The sequence below is a fragment of the Tursiops truncatus genome, chromosome 9 (genome assembly GCF_011762595.2).
Source record: "Tursiops truncatus isolate mTurTru1 chromosome 9, mTurTru1.mat.Y, whole genome shotgun sequence".
Lineage (NCBI taxonomy): Eukaryota > Metazoa > Chordata > Mammalia > Artiodactyla > Delphinidae > Tursiops > Tursiops truncatus.
The window spans coordinates 62,787,226-62,806,421 of record NC_047042.1 but is presented as its reverse complement, the minus strand read 5'-3'; the positions used below and the strand labels follow the sequence as shown (position 1 = coordinate 62,806,421).

At 42.5% G+C, this 19,196-nt stretch overlaps 1 long non-coding RNA gene across 1 annotated transcript in view; it reads left to right on the top strand.

Moving 5' to 3' along the window:
• Positions 1–19,196, top strand: part of LOC109548412 (uncharacterized) — a 62,361-nt gene that overhangs the window by 18,548 nt on the left and 24,617 nt on the right. The window contains exon 2 of the long non-coding RNA XR_002174491.3: positions 3,425–5,495. This is a non-coding gene — a long non-coding RNA (uncharacterized lncRNA). The remainder of the gene's footprint in view (positions 1–3,424; positions 5,496–19,196) is intronic.

Here is a 19,196-nt window from a genome sequence, read left to right as displayed (position 1 = left end):
TGGCGCAGTGGTTGAGAGTCCGCCTGCCGATGCAGGGGACGCGGGTTTGTGCCCTGGTCCGGGAGGATCCCACATGCCGTGGAGCGGCTGGGCCTGTGAGCCATGGCCGCTGAGCCTGCGCGTCTGGAGCCTGTGCTCTGCAATGAGAGAGGCCACAGCAGTGAGAGGCCCGCGTACCGCAAAAAAAAAAAAAAACAAAAAAAAAAGGATGTGCTAATTGAAACAAGTGGATTCAGGCAGCCCAAGCAGTTTCCATATATATATATATATATATATATATATATATATATATATGTTTTTTATCTGCTACATTTATCAAGTAAGGAAGCCTTAAACAAGGGAAGGCTATATCTGGCACGTTTCCACCCAGCTTGCTTTACCCCGTGAATGTAATTTGATTTTGTCTTATGTCAGCACCCACAAGTCAGATCGCATCCCAAGACAAGTGCCTTCATACACGCACAGCTCTTAGTTACTCAGAGTCTGTGAATGGCAGTGCAGTGGAATTACACCATTTGTGATCTACCATGACCTGTGAAAATTCAGGTTAACTGGAAGAGGGATAACAGCTAACAGTTAAAAGGCTAAATTTCAGTTTTCGGAAACAAGCCAAAATCAATTAAATAGGCAGATTGGTTTTGACAGCTCGTAGTTTGAGTGTCACGAAATAAGCAACACTGGTTAACAAGTCCTATCATGGAAGACCAAGCAGATGATATTTCATGCTTTTTTGAATTGATTGAAGAAGATTATTAATCTAGCATGCTAGAACAACCATTAAAATATCCACTTGCTCATCCCACCTGGAGCCTAACAAAGTCCAGGTGAACCAAACTAACTTTTCATTACTCTTCACTTTGTTTCATTCATCTTTACACCCATCCACCCAGTCACCCCGAAAACCATTCATCCAACCAACAAATATTTTTGTGTACTTCTCGTGTCAGAAACGAGTGTGCTGAGTCACATCAGCAAGAATCTGCTTTCTATGACTTCTCCCTTCTCTTCTCCCTTGTTTTGGTCATCACGAGGGCCTAGGCTATAATTTGTGACTCAAGACGGCCAGGCAGATGGGCACCATCTGGGTAATCAAGGTTAGCTTCTCAGAACCATTCCCAGGATAGGTGCCAGATGCAGAAAGCTGGGTGGGATCATTTGCTGAGATGCCCAACCAAGAAGCCATGGAGCCAGAGGATGTCTGTATACAGCACTCGAACCACTTGGTCAACAACATTAGAGGCTGGATTTGGTTCAGGATGAAGCAACAGGTAGTGATGGTCCAAGGAAGAGGGTCACACTCATACCATGGAGAAGGAGGCAGAGTCTAGGGAGCCTGAACTAATTATGGAAATTTGTTTTTCTGCTATTATGAATAATTCCTTTGAGCATTATGGAATGCTCATAAGCAACATTATGCTTATCTTGGCTGTCTGTCAATTCAAGGCATTTTAATTCAATTTTGCTAATAAGAGGAAGATAAGGCTAGAAAGATGAAAAACAGACATTAATACAATGGGTTGAGTTGAAGGCAACCTTGATCACCCACGGAGAACTTTTGTATATATATAAAAATTTAACAATATGCAAAGAGTGAAGCATGTGCCAAGGAAGTTTGGTACCAACATTTAAGCATCGTCTTCTTTTGCTTCATATTATAACTGAGCCAAAGATCATTACTATTTCCTGATTGGATGCGGGCTCTTCAGACTCTTTTATAGCTTGGATGGGAGCCAGATGCATTCTATAGTAAACCTTCCGGGACTTGACATTAATTACCAAGGCTGAGGCAAAAATTAAGGCACTAAAGAAGACAGAGCAGTCAGAGAAATATTTCTTTTATTTTTTAATTTTTATTGGAGTATAGTTGCTTTACACTGTTGTGTTAGTTTCTTCTGTACAGCAAAGTGAATCAGCTATACGTATACATATATCCCCTCTTTTTTGGATTTCCTTCCCACTTAGGTCACTGCAGAGCATTGAGTAGAGTTCCCTGTGCTGTACAGTAAAGGAGAATTTTTTTAAGTGTGTATGCAGCAGGAGGAGAGGGCATCCTGTTTGGAATTCTGAAACTACTGTAGCTAAGTGATGCGACAGGTCTGGATTTCAATCCCAGCTCTGTGTCTTACCTAGTTTGGATCTCTGTTAACTCATCTGTCAAATATGCGTGGTACTGTCTCCCTCACAGGGTTGCGGTGGTTTCACCAAGCAGCTCTATCTTGTCTTTAGAAGGGTGCTCAGGGTTCCTAATATAGTTGCAGGGGGAGACTGAGGATGTTGTATTGAAGCTTCATGGGCACCACACTCTTTTACTCTGATTTTGTGGTTACATAGAAGAATAATGGACTTATTGACGGGACGCTAGCCCTTCCAAGTCATCCTTTGACTACCCCAGCAAACTTTTTATGTAAAAGGTCAGACAGTAAATATTTTAGGCTTTACGAGCCATACAGTCTCTCTAGCAACTACTCAACCCTGCCATGGAGTGCAAAAGCAGCAAGAGACAATATGTAAACAAATAAGTGTGGCCATGTTCCAATCAGTATTTATTTACAACAACACATAGCAGACCAGATTTGGTCCACGGGCCATAGTTTGCCAACCAAATGAGGTAGCATAGAGTTATTCTGTTAAATTGACAATATAGTTGTTTTGTCAATTTCTGACACGTAAGACATGTGCCCTAAGTGCTTCTCTGGCCATTTTGTCTTCATGGCTCCTATGAGTCAAAAGTGTATTCATTCATTCAACAAATTTGGTTTTAGTGCTGCGTGCCGGGATCTATTTTTGTCACCAGCATACAATAATGAACAAGACAGAGTACCTGCTTCTGTAGACATTATGTTGGGGAGGTAAGGAAGGAAGAATGGATGAAAGAAAGGAAAAGGAGGAAAGAAGTTATCAGTCCAGGCCAGATGCTATGCAGAGAATAACTAGAATGCTCTGGGAATAAAATGTGATAGGATAGCCACTCTGATAGGACGTTTAGAGGAGACAGAGCAGCTGACATTTAGCTCCAATCTGAACGCAGAGAAAGAGCCATCCCTTTCAGGACAAGGGGAAGCATTCCACGCAGAGTAAACAGTGAGAGTAGATGTCCAAGAATAGGACAGAGCATTGCCTGGTGACTGAAGAGAAAGAAGAGCAGTGTGGCTGAGCTCAGGGACAAGCAGGAGGATGAGAGAAAACAGGAGAGAGTCAGGCAACGGTCACAGCATGTAGATCAGCACTGTCCAATTGAAATATACTGCAAGTCACCATGCATAATTGAAAATTCTGTAGTAGCCAAATATATATTGAAAAATGGGTGAAACTAATTTTAATAATAGATTTTACTTAACATCTAAACATTATCATTTCAATATGAAATCAATGTAAGGATTATGGAGATAATTTCCATTCACACAGAGTCTTTTTTTTCCTACAGAGTCTTCAAAATGTGGTCTATATTTTAGACTTACAGCACATCTCATTGTGGATTGGATCAGCTACATTTCAGGTGCTCAGTAGCTACATGTGGCCCGTGGCTTCCAAATTTGACGACTCAGATTTAAAAGTTTGTAAGGTAGGATAACGAGTTTGGATTTTTACTTCAAGCCATTAGAGGGTCTCAGCAGGAGAGTGATATGATCTGATTTACATTTTTTAAAGATCATTCCTTGGGGACTGCTTTGTGGAGAATTGATTCTAGGGGGACTAAAGGAGGAGGAAATGGAAGTAAGGGGAGCTGCTGGGAAGTCATTGGCCTGGTGCAAATGAGGGAGTGTTGTGGCTTGGACTGCAGTGGTGGAGGTGGTCCAAGAGACGGAGGGGATGCACTGGGTGTATGGATTCCAGCTTGGCATGGTACACAGGGTAAAGGCCTGTAGATTACGGTGCTGGAGACACCACCTGTACGTATAATACACTCTCTGCCACACTCACGTAAATTACACAGATCTTCAAGATGACCTGTTGTTCCACCATATTGAATAATGCCACAAGGACTCTTCTAGTCATTGCTGAAAGGTCCCCAGGACCAGGTTGAACAAGAATGATTCATGCAGGGAAAAGAGAACAAAATCACAGGATGACTTACATTGTATATTATATATAAGAGGAAATCATAGACTTTACCAGCACTGGTCTAGAAATTTTCCTCCCAACTGCTTGCCCACTTCAGGCCCACAGGGGAAGCCTACATTTCTTAGGATCCCACCACCCCAGGTACCTTATTCTGCTCTGCTTCAGCTCTGCCCAAGTCACTGCAAACACTTCCCACTGTTCATTTATCTGCTTCCAAAAAAGGCAGCAGGAAGCAGGTATCCCAGCCCCCCACCCATCTCCAATCTCAGCTGCTGCCTTGGCCCAGTCTCTTTGCCAATGAAACTCAAAGGGAGACAGGGCCACACAGGCAGGATGAAGGGGGCTGCTCACAGAAACTTCTGGGCAGTTGTAAAAGCATACAAGTGGGGAGGAAGCCAGAAAAGGAGGAAAAGCAGAAGAAAGGAACAGACCTAAATAGTCCACAGAGCAAAAGGCCCCACGTTTACAGAACTCTTTACAATTTGCTATGTGCTTTCTTATATTTGTTCCCTTTAGTCTTCAGGGAGACCCTTAAGGTAGGCATTTTTTAGAACATTTTCAGGAAAGGAAACTGAGCCTGACTCATTTGTCTGAAATCACACAGCCTGCAAGTCATGAAACCAGGGGCTCCAAATCATTCCCTCACTCCCACTACACCCATGCCAAAGTAGGCATGAGTCCATGGGGCCATGCTGAGGAGCCAGCTATGAATATTCAGCTGTGAAACACACAGGGAAGACATACACACAAAGGCTCAGTCTTCCTCATTGAGCATGGATGTCATTTAGGCCGTGCCCTGTGGACACTGGGCATCTTTTCTTCATTTGTAGCCCCTCATATTTGAGTTTCAGACAATGCATTTCAATAAACGGACCAAGGATATAAGTAGCATCTGGGATCAGCCCTAGAGTAGGGAATCTGGCCAGGGCAGAATGGAAAATGTTTTCCAACATAGTTTATTTAAGTATTTCCAAGTTAAGTTGACCAACCTTGAAATGTCTCGGGAAGACAACCAAAAAACCAAATGGCCTGAAAGAAAAAAGCAACTAAGGTACATGAGCTATTTATTTCCCTTTATTTGCATTTCTGGTCTATATCCAAATAGGAAAAGATTTTTATACAGACTTGCCTTGCCTTGTCTCCATCACAGAAGTGCCGTATGAATATAAAATAAGATTAACCAATGCAGCATTTACTCTGTGAGATGCACTAATCTAAATGTTTTACTTTTAATCCTATAACAACTCTACAAGTAAGAATCCTACAATTATTTCCATTTGTGAGAAAAACAAAGAGGAAGTGGAGGAGGAGGCGGAGAGCATTTATTGAGCACCTACAATGGACTGTCCACAGAGGGAAGCATCTGATACACTCTGAGTTACCAACTGAATCCTCCCATAATGCCTTTGGGCACTGCTATCTACATTGTACATGTGAGTAAACTGAGTCAGAGAGGTAAGTAACTTACCAGTTATATGTAGTGGAAGCAGGATTCAAATCCAGATGTTTCTAGCACATTCTGCTGCTGCTGCAAGAGATCTTTGTGATTAGAGATCTCCCATAAAACAACTCTGTGGTGTAGAACTGAAGGACACAATCATGTTTCGATGTATGAACAGCATGACTCCCTTCACTGTCTTTTCATTAATCTGCCTCACTACTCTGTGAGCTTGGCACGAGCTATTCACCTAATACAACAATATGGCAATCCCATACTGTACGCACTTGATATTCATTTTATAAAAATGGAGACTGAGGCTCAGATAGTTAATTTGACAGAGATATAAAGCATCAAATCCTAGTAAAAATGCTACATAGGCTACTTCAGATTGCCTACCAAGTAAAAATGAATGACAGCTGCAAAAGAGAAAATCAGAGCCCACCTAAAGAGCTCTAGACATCTCAACTTTACTTCCCCTCCCACCCCACCCCCCCAAAAAAAGAAAGAGGGAAGGTAGGAAGGAAGGAAAGGAGGGAGGGAGGAAGGAAGGGAGGGAGATCATTTATCAGTTATTGACTCAGGACTAGGACAAAACAGTTTGGGCAAGCAATTCAAATCATATTTCAAATATCTGGGGGTCAACCAAACTCTCAAGATGCTCTGCCACGCTTATAAATCCTCATTCAATACAAAAACCATGTGGAATAGGCTCCAAATGTGTCCTCTCATTAGCTTAAATTTTTTGTTTTAATCTTTTTAAGAGCCAGTGCCTATGCAAGAAGTCTTTTGAGGGCACTCCAAAGATCCTCACCCCCAATACAAAAAAAGAAAGACATCTTTCCAAAGTTAATTTTCTTGAAAGCAGGAAATCATATTTGTCAAATGCCATCACCCAGAGGTCCAAATGTGACTTTGCTCTTGCCAATTGTACATAGTTTTTGAATGGGGTTATAAAACAGGACATTTCCAAACTGAAAAGAAAATGGAAGGAAAGGAAGAGACGGAGGAAGGGAAGAAATAAATGGGTCAAACAGCACTTATTCTCCTTACTGTGGACCTTTCTGAATATCCAAGGAAAAGATTGACATCTGTCCTTCTCTGTACCAGGGCTTGGGCAAGGATAGAGAACTTGGGGAAGCAAGAACCCAGTAAATTTTGCCTAATTCTGTTCCCTTCAGCTCCAAGGAAGGACCATGCCTCAAGAGCACTCCTGTTACTCCTGCCTCCTCTCCCTTCCTGTCTTTTTTCTCTTTTTCCATCCTAGCTCAAATGTATTTGTTGAGCTCTTTGTGCCAGAAACCAACAGATGCTTTCATATACCTCATCATATTCTTTCATTTCTTTATTCATCAAATATTTTCAACTCCTGATTTGTACTGTCCACTCTGCTGCAAACTGGGGATACTGTGATGAACAGAATGGCCTTGTGACAGAGTTGGGGTTTGAACCAGGATGTCTTCCATTTATTCTGCTTTCACTTCCAAGAGCACATGGTCAGGGGCCAAGGGGCAGCTGCTGTTCTCTTTCTTCAGGAATCAAACAAGATATAAACCCTCTTTTCAGGTTCAGACTGGGCATTTTGCCTTCATATTCCCCCTTATGAATCCATTTACTCGGACATTTATTCATACATCCATTTATTCACTCAGCCTACCTTAATTAAAATATATGAAGTCCCAAAGAGCAGTATAATGTAGTGTATAATATGTAAGCTCCAGGGCCAGCCTGACTAGACTTCTCTCCTTACTAGCCTTGCAAACTCTCTTAAGGCTCCATTTCCTCCATTGGAAAGTGGGGCTTATAACAGGACCTGCCTCACAGACTTGTTAGGAGAATTTAATACCATGATTGCACACAGAGCACCTAACACACTCAATAAAATGGTCATTATTACTGCTGTTACCGTTCTGCGCCATGCACATAATAAGAAAATTCAGACAAAATTTACAAAGGGACCTTGAGGAGACAAACCTGTTCAGGATTCTGACACAGGTTTGAGGAGCTCACATGTAAACAGATCCCAGGTATTATCCTTATGTAAACAGTCCCATGATGACTCAGAGGTGGTCTGGCTTCAGGCAGGAAGACGGGTTGTGGTCTAGGACGCTCCTGTCAGCCATGTGTCTCCGGGCTATTGGTGAGTTTCTTCCTTACCTTGTTGGGTTCTCACAGAAACTTGCCATTGTTTTTGACGGTGAATTTTCTTTTCTTTTCCGGGAAAGGCTATGCTTCTTATATTTTCTCTTTAGATACTCAACATCCCTTGCCCTCACTTTTCTCTTTACTGCTCTTACAACTTTGTGTATTTTTCTTTGGTTTATAATCTTTACTTTTATAGTCCTCAAAATTCCTTAAGGGCTTCTTAAGGCTTTTTATGGTTCTTCTGTCTTCTCAGGATGCAATGAAAGGCATACTTCACTCAGGTGGATCCAACATTGTAGTTGGAAAAGAAACAATCCCTTCTGGTATTGTTTAACCAAAAGAAAAAAAAGAAAAGTAAAATTTTTGGATTATAAAGATAATACATGTTCATTGTAGAAAAATTGGAAAATATAGGGTAAGTAAAATAGATGTAAAAAAATAGCCAAATTCTTCCCCCTGAGATTACTGCTTTTAATTAAAATGTTAATATTTCGATATAGTTCCTGCAGGCTCTTACATACATTTTAACATAATTGTGATTTTACAGTACATGAAATTTAGTAGCTTGCTTTCTTGCTTAATTTTATAATGCAAACATTTTTTCCAAATCCATAAAAATTATTAGAAGAGTGCTTGCCAAAGCATGCCAAGGACCATTGGTGTCTAAAAATATCCCACAAAAAATATGGGGACCATGGTTAAGCACATTTTGGAGACAATATATGGTACATGGCCCCATCTTGGAGATGCATATTGGATCAGCTAAATATTTTAAAAGCTGTGCAATAAAGAAATCTGTTTCATTTTATTTACCCAGCATTGCCCAAAGACATTTGAACATGCATCTTATTTTTGAGGGAAAAACTATTAAAGTCCCACAAAGCTAGTATTTGGGGTGGGGGCAATGGTTTAAATAGGTCAGGTGAGGATCTTGGGGATTTCTAATCAGTTGCTTCCTAACTTCTCACTTGAAATCAGTTGGTGTTACAGATCTAGGCCCCAAAGCTCTAAAAACAAGAAATTTTCACTAAATTCTGCAGAAAAATCTAGTTGAAGTTAAAAGAAGAATTGCAAGGGTATATGGTTTTTCAGATTAAATTCAAATTCCTAAAGAGATAAAAATAAACTAACTCATTAACCCATTTCAGCTTGTATTTGACAGTCAGACACTGCCAGGCCTCACATTTTATCCTCACCACAATCCTGTTCAGTTCATATTGCTGTGTCCATTTCACAGGTAGGGAAACTGAAGTTGAGAGAATGTGAGAGACTGATTCAAGGGCACAGGACTTCTGTCTGAGACCACACTCTCCACAGCAATTACATTTGGTTGTAGTCAGTCTCTTCTCCTAGCAGCCAGCAGTGGGCATAATAGCTTTCAATGTGGAATTAAAACCAGTGGTCTGGAGCTAAAGGTTTCAATCTGAGACCATTAGCCATCTTCTCAGTCATTTAATCAGGCCCCAGCACAGGATTCATCTTTTTCATTTTTATCATCTAGCAATATCTTCCTCTGAATGCATCTTATGCTCATGCATATTTGGATCATAAGCTAAATCTCTCTGTCTCATACATTAAAATCACTTAATGTATCGAATTTCAGCCCTTTTATATGGTACATTAAAAGATGTTAGGAATGCAAAGTTGGGAATCCATTTTAAGATAGAATACTGAGTAGCAGATCACAGACCATCTTCCCTCTAAAGGAAAGGAAGTAGAAACAGAGTTGGCATGCTTCATGGGTTTCATTAGGAGAAAGATAAAGAAATGAAAACTAGAACTCATTGAAGTATTCCATGTCAGATGCTTTATATGTTATCTTATTTAATCATTAAAGCCATCTTTGAGACAGTTACCATTATAACCATTGTACAGATAGGGAAACTGAGAGTCACCAAAGAAACTACTTTTCAAGGTCCATGAATTTAGAAAGAGTCAATCCAAGAGTTGCACCAAGATCTTCCTGAGTTTAAAGCCATATGGTGACTGTCACATCCATCTACCACTTCCAAGAGAAATGACCCCAGATACAGCCACTGGCCATGGGACATTTGCTCTATATGGGCTGCTAAAGGCAAGGTCAGGATAAGAATGTAACTGTTGCCTATAATAGTCCCTGTTTATTCCTGTTATTCTGGCATAGTTATTAATAACATCCCTTTAATTCTCAAAATTGCCCCCACTTAAAATAATAAATTATAAGGTGCTACCATGTTGAATAAATGGGTCCACCTCTCAAGAGTAAGAATCTAAGGGAGAGTGTGTGAATTTGTTTTCAGGGACAGGAAAGCAAAGGAAAAGCTGGAGAAGCAACATTTTCATCCTATCCCCAACTGCAGGGAATAGGGAGCAACTGATATTGGAAAGAGGGAGTCATGCTGAAGCCTGGAGAGAGTTGGAGACTGACTTGGGCCTGAGAAGGAACCCTAGGCTGAGCTGGAAACACTCAGCACAGAGCCCCAGCTCCCAACCCTGGAACAACTGGAGCAATGGGCAGAGAGGTCAGGCGGGGATTCTGTCACAAGGTCCGGGACAAAGCTGTGGGCTGGGTCAGAGGCACCAGGCAAACGTCGGGGGAGGTCCGGTGTCAGAGGAGAATCAGCAGATCTGAGGCCCGGGATTCTTACAGTCCCTGAGTGCAACATGGGTCTAGCCTGCAGGGCCCAAGCGAAGCCACCAGACTGGAAACAGAAGTGCTAGGAGCATGAAAAGGCATGGGAAGAAATGCAGTCAAATCTTAAAAGTCCCAAACATCAGTCCAGAGAACCCATGCAGTAATGGGATTGTGGTGGAAAAGTCAGAAGGAACTGATTCCTAAGCTGTTAGCTACGTAGTTGAGACTTGGATTTTGAGAAAAACTAGAACTGAAGATTTTATGTTATTTATTTTTGCTTGCTTCTGTAGTTATTTGTTTGATGCATTAAGAAGAAAACATCTTTTAGCTATTTCACATATTAAATTTCTATTTTGTTTACCTAATTCCCCACCCTTTAGCACCTATTAATGTATCCAAAATACAAGGTAACTCTTGAAAATAATGGAGCTGCAAATCATCACCTCCCTTGTCTTCTGTGTGTTGGGGGAAAGCGTCCACATGGCAGGACCTGCGGTTATTAGAGCTGCTCTTATGGCTGTGGGTTGGCCAGGTTATGACAGTTTACTGTAGGAGATACAGCTCAGGTTGTCCTCTCTGCCTCCCAGGATAGTTACAACTTATCTGGACCAATAACTTCTAGAATACAGCCTCCCAGAGACGAATGAATAGTAACAGGAGACGTGTTCATCAATTCTGAAAAGAGACAAATTCCAGCCTTAATAAAGTAGTGCTCCAGCATTTCCCTCACCCCCAATAAAGTATACTTGCACCTTTTTAATGTATCTGAGACAAACTGCAAGCTCCCTGGCAGAGAGTACATCCTATCAAGGTCAATGTCATGTGCAAGCAGACATTCAGTACCTGTTAATTTTGAGCATGCATAGGTGTGTTGGTTAGATGGAGGGGAGATACAATTCAGAGCTTAAGGTAAGGAAGATTAAAAGATGTCATCATAAGAACCAACTCCAATGGACTGGTAATAGCAGTCAGATGCATGGTGTTCAGAAGGATTCTGAGGCTTACCAGGAGAGACATGCTCCATTACCCATATCCACCATTAGTAGTAGAGTAGTGCCATGGCGTAAGTGTCATAGGATATTACTTTAACCAATTCATGAGTCTTCTACTATTCATAGATGTCTGGACTGGTAGGACTAGCCCAGCGATGACCTGTTCATGTGAGAGAAAGAGGAAGTTTAGGAGAAACACACATCCTGGATGCTTTAAAAAAAATAATAGTCCTTCCAAAAGACTCCCTACATGGCAGGAGAACAAGCTGAGCAATGTCCTAGTGGAGAACAATGCCAAGTTGGTGGAGAACGCCATGTGCAAATCTCAGTGAGGGGCTGATCCCCAGGACAGAGAAGAGGGAAGATGGGTATGGCCCAAAGCCATGTCACTCAGACTGGCCTCCAGCCTGGTTCCCACTGGGCTGCATGAGTCCTCAGAAGAGAAAACTATAATGGAAAGAATAACTAAAGAAGCAGGTAGACGTGAGGGGACACAGGTAGAGCTGCTTTATGATTTCAAGACAGTATGACACTCCTGGAGAAAAAGAGGTTCTTCCCATTCTCTCTGTATGGAGCCTGCTGGAATGGAAAAGAGAACCCACTGCCTCTCCCAGAACAGAGAGGAGGGAAGCATTCACAGCAGCAGGAATGCCTTGTACTCAGCCCTGTCAAGGTATTTGCAGATGGTCACCATGGCAAGGCTGGAGGGCCACCAGAAGGAAGCTCACAGTGAGTGAGACACCCTAGGAAGTTTCTCCTCTGAGCCAGGGAAGTGGGGCTGGCCTACCAGGATCTTCCGGCAGGAACAAGTCGCAGCATTGGCATCTGTGACTCCCATTGGTGATTTTGTTGTGACCCTGAGCCAATGACCCAGAGATCCTTGCTTCCCAGCAACTCCATCACCGTAGCCTTGGAGGAGCACCCATGTGTCTTCTGTCCTACCTACCGCTCCGAGGCCAAAGTGGCCCTCAGCCCAGACTTCTCCATTCTCCCCACTAGCTTGCTAGAAGGGCCTCTCATGGCCTTCTATTTCTTCCTTTCCCCAAAACCCTAGCCTGAGGTGCCTGACCAAGGGGGCCAGTGTGTTAAACAAGAGGGAGGAAGGAAAATCATTTACAGAGCTGATTAGGAGCAAAGCAAATAATTCTGTGAAAATATGTAATTCATTCTTGGCAAGCCATGCCATCAGTTTGGAAAAACAGAGCTGCTGTGCGATCATCCAGCAACAAGACATGCTTTTCTAGTCTCCTCTGGAAGCCTATTCGTCGGGCCATGGAAAAAAGAAAAAAGAACTAAAGAAAGGTAGAGCTGACACTCTCCTTAGCAGTCTGGGAGTAATGATGACAAGGCGTGTGAGTAACTATTGTTAGCAGGACTGGCTCAGCAGGGAGAGAGCTGTTTCAAGATTGCTGGCCTGGGTAAGCTATCAGACTCTAGCCAAGCAGCATGCACCCTACCTGAGGCCCAGGGGTCGTGCTGGCTCCAGCCTGGCCTGGGGGAGCTCTGAGCACTACCCCTGTCAGATCCATCTCTGGAGTTCTCTATTCCCATACATGAAAGTGATCTTAGCTCCAAATGGAACGCTCATAATTGTGAGACCTCCGTGCCTCCCCACTCACCACTAAGGGAAAGTGAAGTTGATTTATTCACTGTTCACAATGTGTCACTTCACTCAGAATAGAATCGTCTGATGTTTGAAATATTCACGAATGCCACTGTGGATCTGGCAGTCTGACAGGTAAAAGACATTCAGATGCCTTAAGAGAATCAGCAGATTCACAGCCAGAGACCCCATCTCCTCATTTCCCATGGCCAGTCCTCCAGCTAACCTCTACCAGTGGAAGGGAGTTGGCACGTGACAGGAAGCACATATGACTTCCCCATCTTGTCTCCCACGTGAGCTTTGCCTTGCCACTGCTGCTATGGCTGGATGGCTTCATCTAACAAGGCCCAAGGTCAGGCATCCTAAGAGTGACAGAATCGGTGGCATTGCCCCAGATACTTGCCATGTCCAGCTGGCCTTCAATGGGACCACCCGCCCTCTCCAGCTCACTCTCCATCACCCAGCCTTCAGATTACTCAGACTGTTGGCCTCTGCTACTGGTCCTCCTGGATTCCTGTCCTCAGTCTGTCCCCCTGATTCTGGGAACAGACACACAGGACACAGTGGTTGCTTTGGTTCTGACAGTTGTCAACAGAGAGGTGAGCATGAAAAGGAATAGGGAGCTACCATGTACAAACCCCACGGGCCAAACTGTTGGAGATCAACACATACTGAGTACAATATTGACATAAATCACTTTAGGGGAAAGGTGTATCCTTCATTTACCTATTCCTTTATTCTTTCACTCCATTCACAGTTTTGAGCCCCTATGGTATATGTCAAGGTCTGTGGAAGAAATGAGAATACAAAAATGAAAAGACCTGGCGCTTTTCGGACGGATTCGGGCTAGAAGGAGAGATGTGCTGCCTAGCCCTACACTAAGTTCTCTCCTCTCCTGTGTCACAGTCCGCAGAGACCAGGAGTCCCCTACCTCCTTCTCCTCCTTACTCTGGAGCTGCCGCCACCCAGTTTACTCCTAGAGGTCCTCTCTGGAGCCGGGCACTGGCACAGAACAGAGTGGCCTCAGCCAGGCCCACCCAGGGCTGCAAAGGCCAGCGCATGGGTTTTATTGCTGATTCTATAGGAAAACATCTGGGAAAGAAAAGCATTAGGAAAACAGGGACGGGGAGGGCTATTGAACTATAATTTTCTGTGTCTCGGTCTCTGATTGGTGTTTCCCATCTTCTCCTGTGATAGCACCTGGAAGTCCCACCGGATGTTTTTCTGCCATGGAGCTTTGATTTCTGAACCTTATTACCTCCCAGACCCCCACTTCCTGAAGGCTACTCATCCTTTCCTCAGTTGCAGGCAGGAAAACCCTTGTGTTCAATCCAGATTGCCAGCACCCTGGTCCAGGTCAGATTCTTATTTACAAGTAAATGAAGAGCATGGAAGAGGATTGATTAGGTGAGAGCAGAAGAGAGGCTTCAACCAGTCAGGCAGTAGATGGCAAGGAGAGGATGGGAGAAAGACAGAGAAAAGAAAGATAAGAGGAGAAGGCAGCCAAAAGGAAAAGTGAGAGGTGCCCAAAGAAAGCATTGTAATGTGGTGATTTTGCCTGGAGCCGATCCTGGCTGCCCCGTTGCTTCCTTTCCTATAAAATGTGTGGAGAACACTATCTGCTCTCTGATTTCCTGTGAGATTGAGCTAATGAAAATAGAGAAATGTTAGGGGAAGGAGGAGGGGAAAAGTCGTGAGGACAGAGGCCCTTTATAATGAAGCCTGGAGGATAGAATACTCGCCATAAATTCGTTTCCATCAAAACAGCTTCATGTGTGAAAGATAATGTTGTTTCCTCATTAGTGGTTTTTGTCTGTAATAATTAAGCCTCCACCTTCAATTCTCGACAGATGTCCCTAACTTAACATCATCCATTCAGTTCAGTGGAGACTGGAGAGGGGGAGAGGAGATGGAAGAGGACTTGAATCAAAAACACTTTATTTTCTGCAGAGGCTGTAATGATAATAGTAGAAGTTATTGAGGGCTACAACAGGCAGAAACACATTCTATGCAGAGCCAGCTGCCTCGAAGTTCTTCTGTTCTCTTGGGGACTTTAATTTTCAAATAAAAACGCTTAAGCCCCCACTACCAAGGGAAGTTCAGTGACCCCTTCATCCCACAACATATACACGGTCAAATCGTAAGGATTTTAGAGAATTTCCCAGAGCGCTATTGTTCACTCAGGGCTTGCTTGCTGTGATTTGGAGCTCTGGCTAAACTCTCAGCATCTCTTCACTGTCTCACCTCCTGCAGCTGCTGTTCTCACTCTGCTAGATTAATCCCAAGTGGAGAGTGCAGCCTTTCCTCTTTGGTTCACCTACACTTGTGCATTCCACAATTTTATGAAGGTTTGAAGAGAACACAAACTCAGCCACAAAATGTTTCTCCCCATTCACATCCCACCTGAGCCACTGGCCTCTCACCATATTTTTATAATCCCTCTTTTTAGGACTCATTTGATCACCTCAACTTCCAGGGCAAAACTCACAAATTTCTGTATGACGTTTTATGTGGAATACATTATATCTTTGTTTTCTCATTTCTCTCCCATCTAAACTAATCCAAGGCTCTGTTGTTTCACATTCAGAAGGTCCTTTAAGAAGTTTTCCTGAATTAAAAAACAAAAAAACCCAACCTTCTAAGAGACAAAAATGTCCACCTGAAAGTGCAGAAGAGCAGTCATCTTTTTCCTTTGTTATCATCCAATTTTCCTCTCTATTATATCTTAGTTATACAATGTTTTTATGATTCTTCTGGTGGTTATCCTAGAAATTACAACATGCATACTTAATTCTCTAATAGAAATTTTTACTTTTTAAGTTTCCCTGAAACACTGTATTTACATTCACGTCTCCTCCCATCTTTTGTGTATTGTTGTAATGCATTTTAATTCACTGTGTGTGCAAAATAGGATATTGTGACTATTATTTTATACAGTCAATATTTATTTACCCATATATTTACCCTTCCTATTGCTTTTCCATTCTTTTCTGCATTTTCATGCTTCTTTCTAGGATCATTTTCCTCTATCTGAAGAATCCCCTTTTGTGCATGTTTCCTGGCAATAAAATATCTCAGAATTTGTTTTTCTGAAAACATATTTTCAGAAATACATTTGGCTTCATTTGTAAGTAGACTTTCACTGTGCATCAACTTCTAGGTTGGCATTGATTTTCTTTTAGCAAAATAGGAAAGTATCAATACTAAAACCCATTGGCCTCTCTAGTTGTTGGTCTTAACAGTCGTTTCTCTGAAAGTGATGGTTTTTTTGGTCTTTGGTTTTTAGAAATTTGATAATGAAGTGCCTAGGTATGTTTGCTCTTTGAAAAATCCTGCTCAGAGTTTACAATGCGTCTTAGATCTATAAGTTAACATCTTTTACGTTTTAGAAAATCTCAACCATTAACTCTTCAAACATTGTTCCTACCTCATTGTCTCTTTACTCTCCAAGTATACCAGTCACATGAATACTAGAAACTTTGGCTCTGTCCCTGTGACTCTTATGTTCTTTTCTTCATTTCTCATTATTTTCTTTTCTTTCTGTCACCCATTTTCCTGGTTCTCTCCTTGAGCCAGTTGAGATGCTCAGCATCTTTTCCTGCCAGAATCAGTCAAATGGCCACAGAAAAAAAGCAACAGATTTTTCAGCTCACTTCTCTGTCTTAACCCTTTAAATCCTCATTGTTTCAGCAGATCCCGGTTGCCTTTTTCTTTTTTTAACATCTTTATTGGGGTATAATTGCTTTACAATGGTGTGTTAGTTTCTGCTTTATAACAAAGTGAATCAGTTATACATGTACATATGTTCCCATATCTCTTCCCTCTTGCGTCTCCCTCCCTCCCACCCTCCCTATCCCACCCCTCCAGGCGGTCACAAAGCACCGCTGATTGCCTTTAAACCAATTATTCTTATATTTTAACCTGATTTGTTTTGTTCTTAGAAGAAAAATTGGTCTGCCCTCTAAAATTCCATCTTACGTAGAAACAAAATTCCAGTCATTTATTTTTAATATCACTTTGTTTTTCTTCCTGGTGTATCCATGTCACCTGAGTTTTTCCAAATTATTTAGCAGATCAGGAACTTCCATCTGTATATTATCCAAATAATAATATGAGAAACCTAGCTACTTATCTGAAGAAATTCTGGCTTATTTTTGAATGGAATTTTTTCACAACCAATAGAGACTAAGGAAGTTTTGGCCCAAAGAAACTCTAAAGCTTTGGAATTATAATTTTCTTAAAAGCTTTAAAGAGTTAAGATCAAATTCTTAGGCAAAGATCTAGCTCACTCTATTAGAGCCTCCCTCCTCCTTGTACATCCACAGCTCTCTGCCCTGCCCCAGCCATTTCTGTAAGTTGAAATATTTGCTAAATATGAGAAGAATCCAGTACTGATAAGGAAAAGAGGATTTGCTGTGGGGAATTTATCTTCTCTTTCTGCAGCCAACCTCAAGGATCATATCATGTTCCCTATATACCCATTTTACAGATGAAAAAAGGGAGATCCAGAGATGTCAAGTCATTTGTCCAAGATTACATAACTAGTAAATGGTGGAGCTACTAAATGGTCTATCTAATTCTGACACTTCATATCCTAGAAAACACATGGAAACCCAGATAAAGTAATGCAGTATCGTATCTGGACTAGTTTCTTAGTGGCTGAGAATAGCATAGTAGACCAGAGATGCAGAAGTGTCCTGAGATCATGCAGCCTGTGAGAGAAAGAGTAGCCTCTTTGATGCCAGCTTAGTGATTCCATTTTAGGTAGTTCCTGTACCTGGAGATTCCTGCATTCTTTCACAGGCTCTGACTTGAGGGAGTAATTCCTTTAGTTAAGCACTATTAACCGATGCTCTACTCCCTGTGGTAAGCACTTTCAGATCCTTAATGATCTCTGACCCTTTTGTAATACCCTTTTCCATGGATGTGGGCCAGACCTTAGCGATTTGCTTCTAAAATTGATGGGATACTGCTTTCAAGCAAAGGCCAGTTGGGAAGCATAGATGTTTACACTCACCAGGCTGTACATAGATGCCCAACTTCCCATGCTGGGGTGGTATCAGAGAAAACTGAGTAGGGAACTAGGACCTTCCTACCCACATGGTGGCAATAAGGGGCTTCTCCCCAGTGTCAGTGGAGGCCAGGTAGGGTGTAGTAAAAGTCTAGTGGGAAGCTTCAATTTCTACTCCTGGCAGCAGTAGTAATAAAGTGCCTCTACCCTCACCCCAGAATGTCAGTGGAGGCTGAGCAGAGAACATGGACTTTCACCACCTGGCAGTAACAAGGTGGCGTCCCAGTTCCTGTGCCAGTGCAGTGTCAGAGGAAGCCAGCTGTTATGGACTGAATCATTCTCCCCCTTAATTCACATGTTGAAGCCCTGACTCCCTAGGCCAACAGCTACTTTCCCTCAATTTGTCTCTGATTCTGGTGACTCAGTGTCAGCTAGGGTGGAGATAGGGAAGTTGCAGGAAAATAGCAGCAAAAGTGACAAAAGTCCATTTTTACATAATCGGTGCTGTTTGTAGTATACTGTCAGCTATAGAAGGCTCTCTAGCATGACCAGTATCTAAATTCTAGCCCTCTCTCATGGAGCACATTGATGGATTTGGTAGAGAACCAACACCCAATCCCACTGTAATAAAGACTCTGCACTGCACAGCTCCCTGGCTGACCTCTTACTGGTTCCCTGAACCCCTGCCCTGAAGTAATATACCCCTGCAGACCCCATGCCCTGGGTCCCACAGCTGAAAAATGGTCCACCAGAGCTTTGAGAGAAGAGCTGCTTCACTGTAAAGCATAGCCTCTTTCTTCTCTAACTAGAAGATGCAATGAGGAAGGCAGACTGTGTCTCTGATGTCCTCCCTTTAGGCTCACCTCTCCCCTCCTTCACCAACATCCATGTCTCCATGTCCCATTGGTCTAGGACTTCCTACTTGTTTTTCAAACCCCATTGTAAGGAAATGGGTTCCTCAACTGTCTTTATGTGCCATGGCGATGACTGCCGCTGGCTTAATCCTCTTTACCTGCCTCCTCCCTCAGGTAATAAGCAGGATGCTTGAACTCAGTAGAATATCCTTCCTTCCCATACTGTCAGGGCTTCAAGGTGGCTGGGGAAATCATGTGCGTCAAATGGACTTTTCAATTCCCGGCTCTGCCATTTCCTTACTGGCTGCATATATTGGGGCAGATCAGTCCATCTCTCTGACCCTCAATTTGCTTATCTGTAAGGAGTGAGAGCGCCATCAAATGGGTGATGCACGTAGCATGGTCCGAATAATGATAATATCCTATCAGAGGTTTCCAGATCACAATCCTAGGTTCAGAGTCATTGAAGTAAAGATG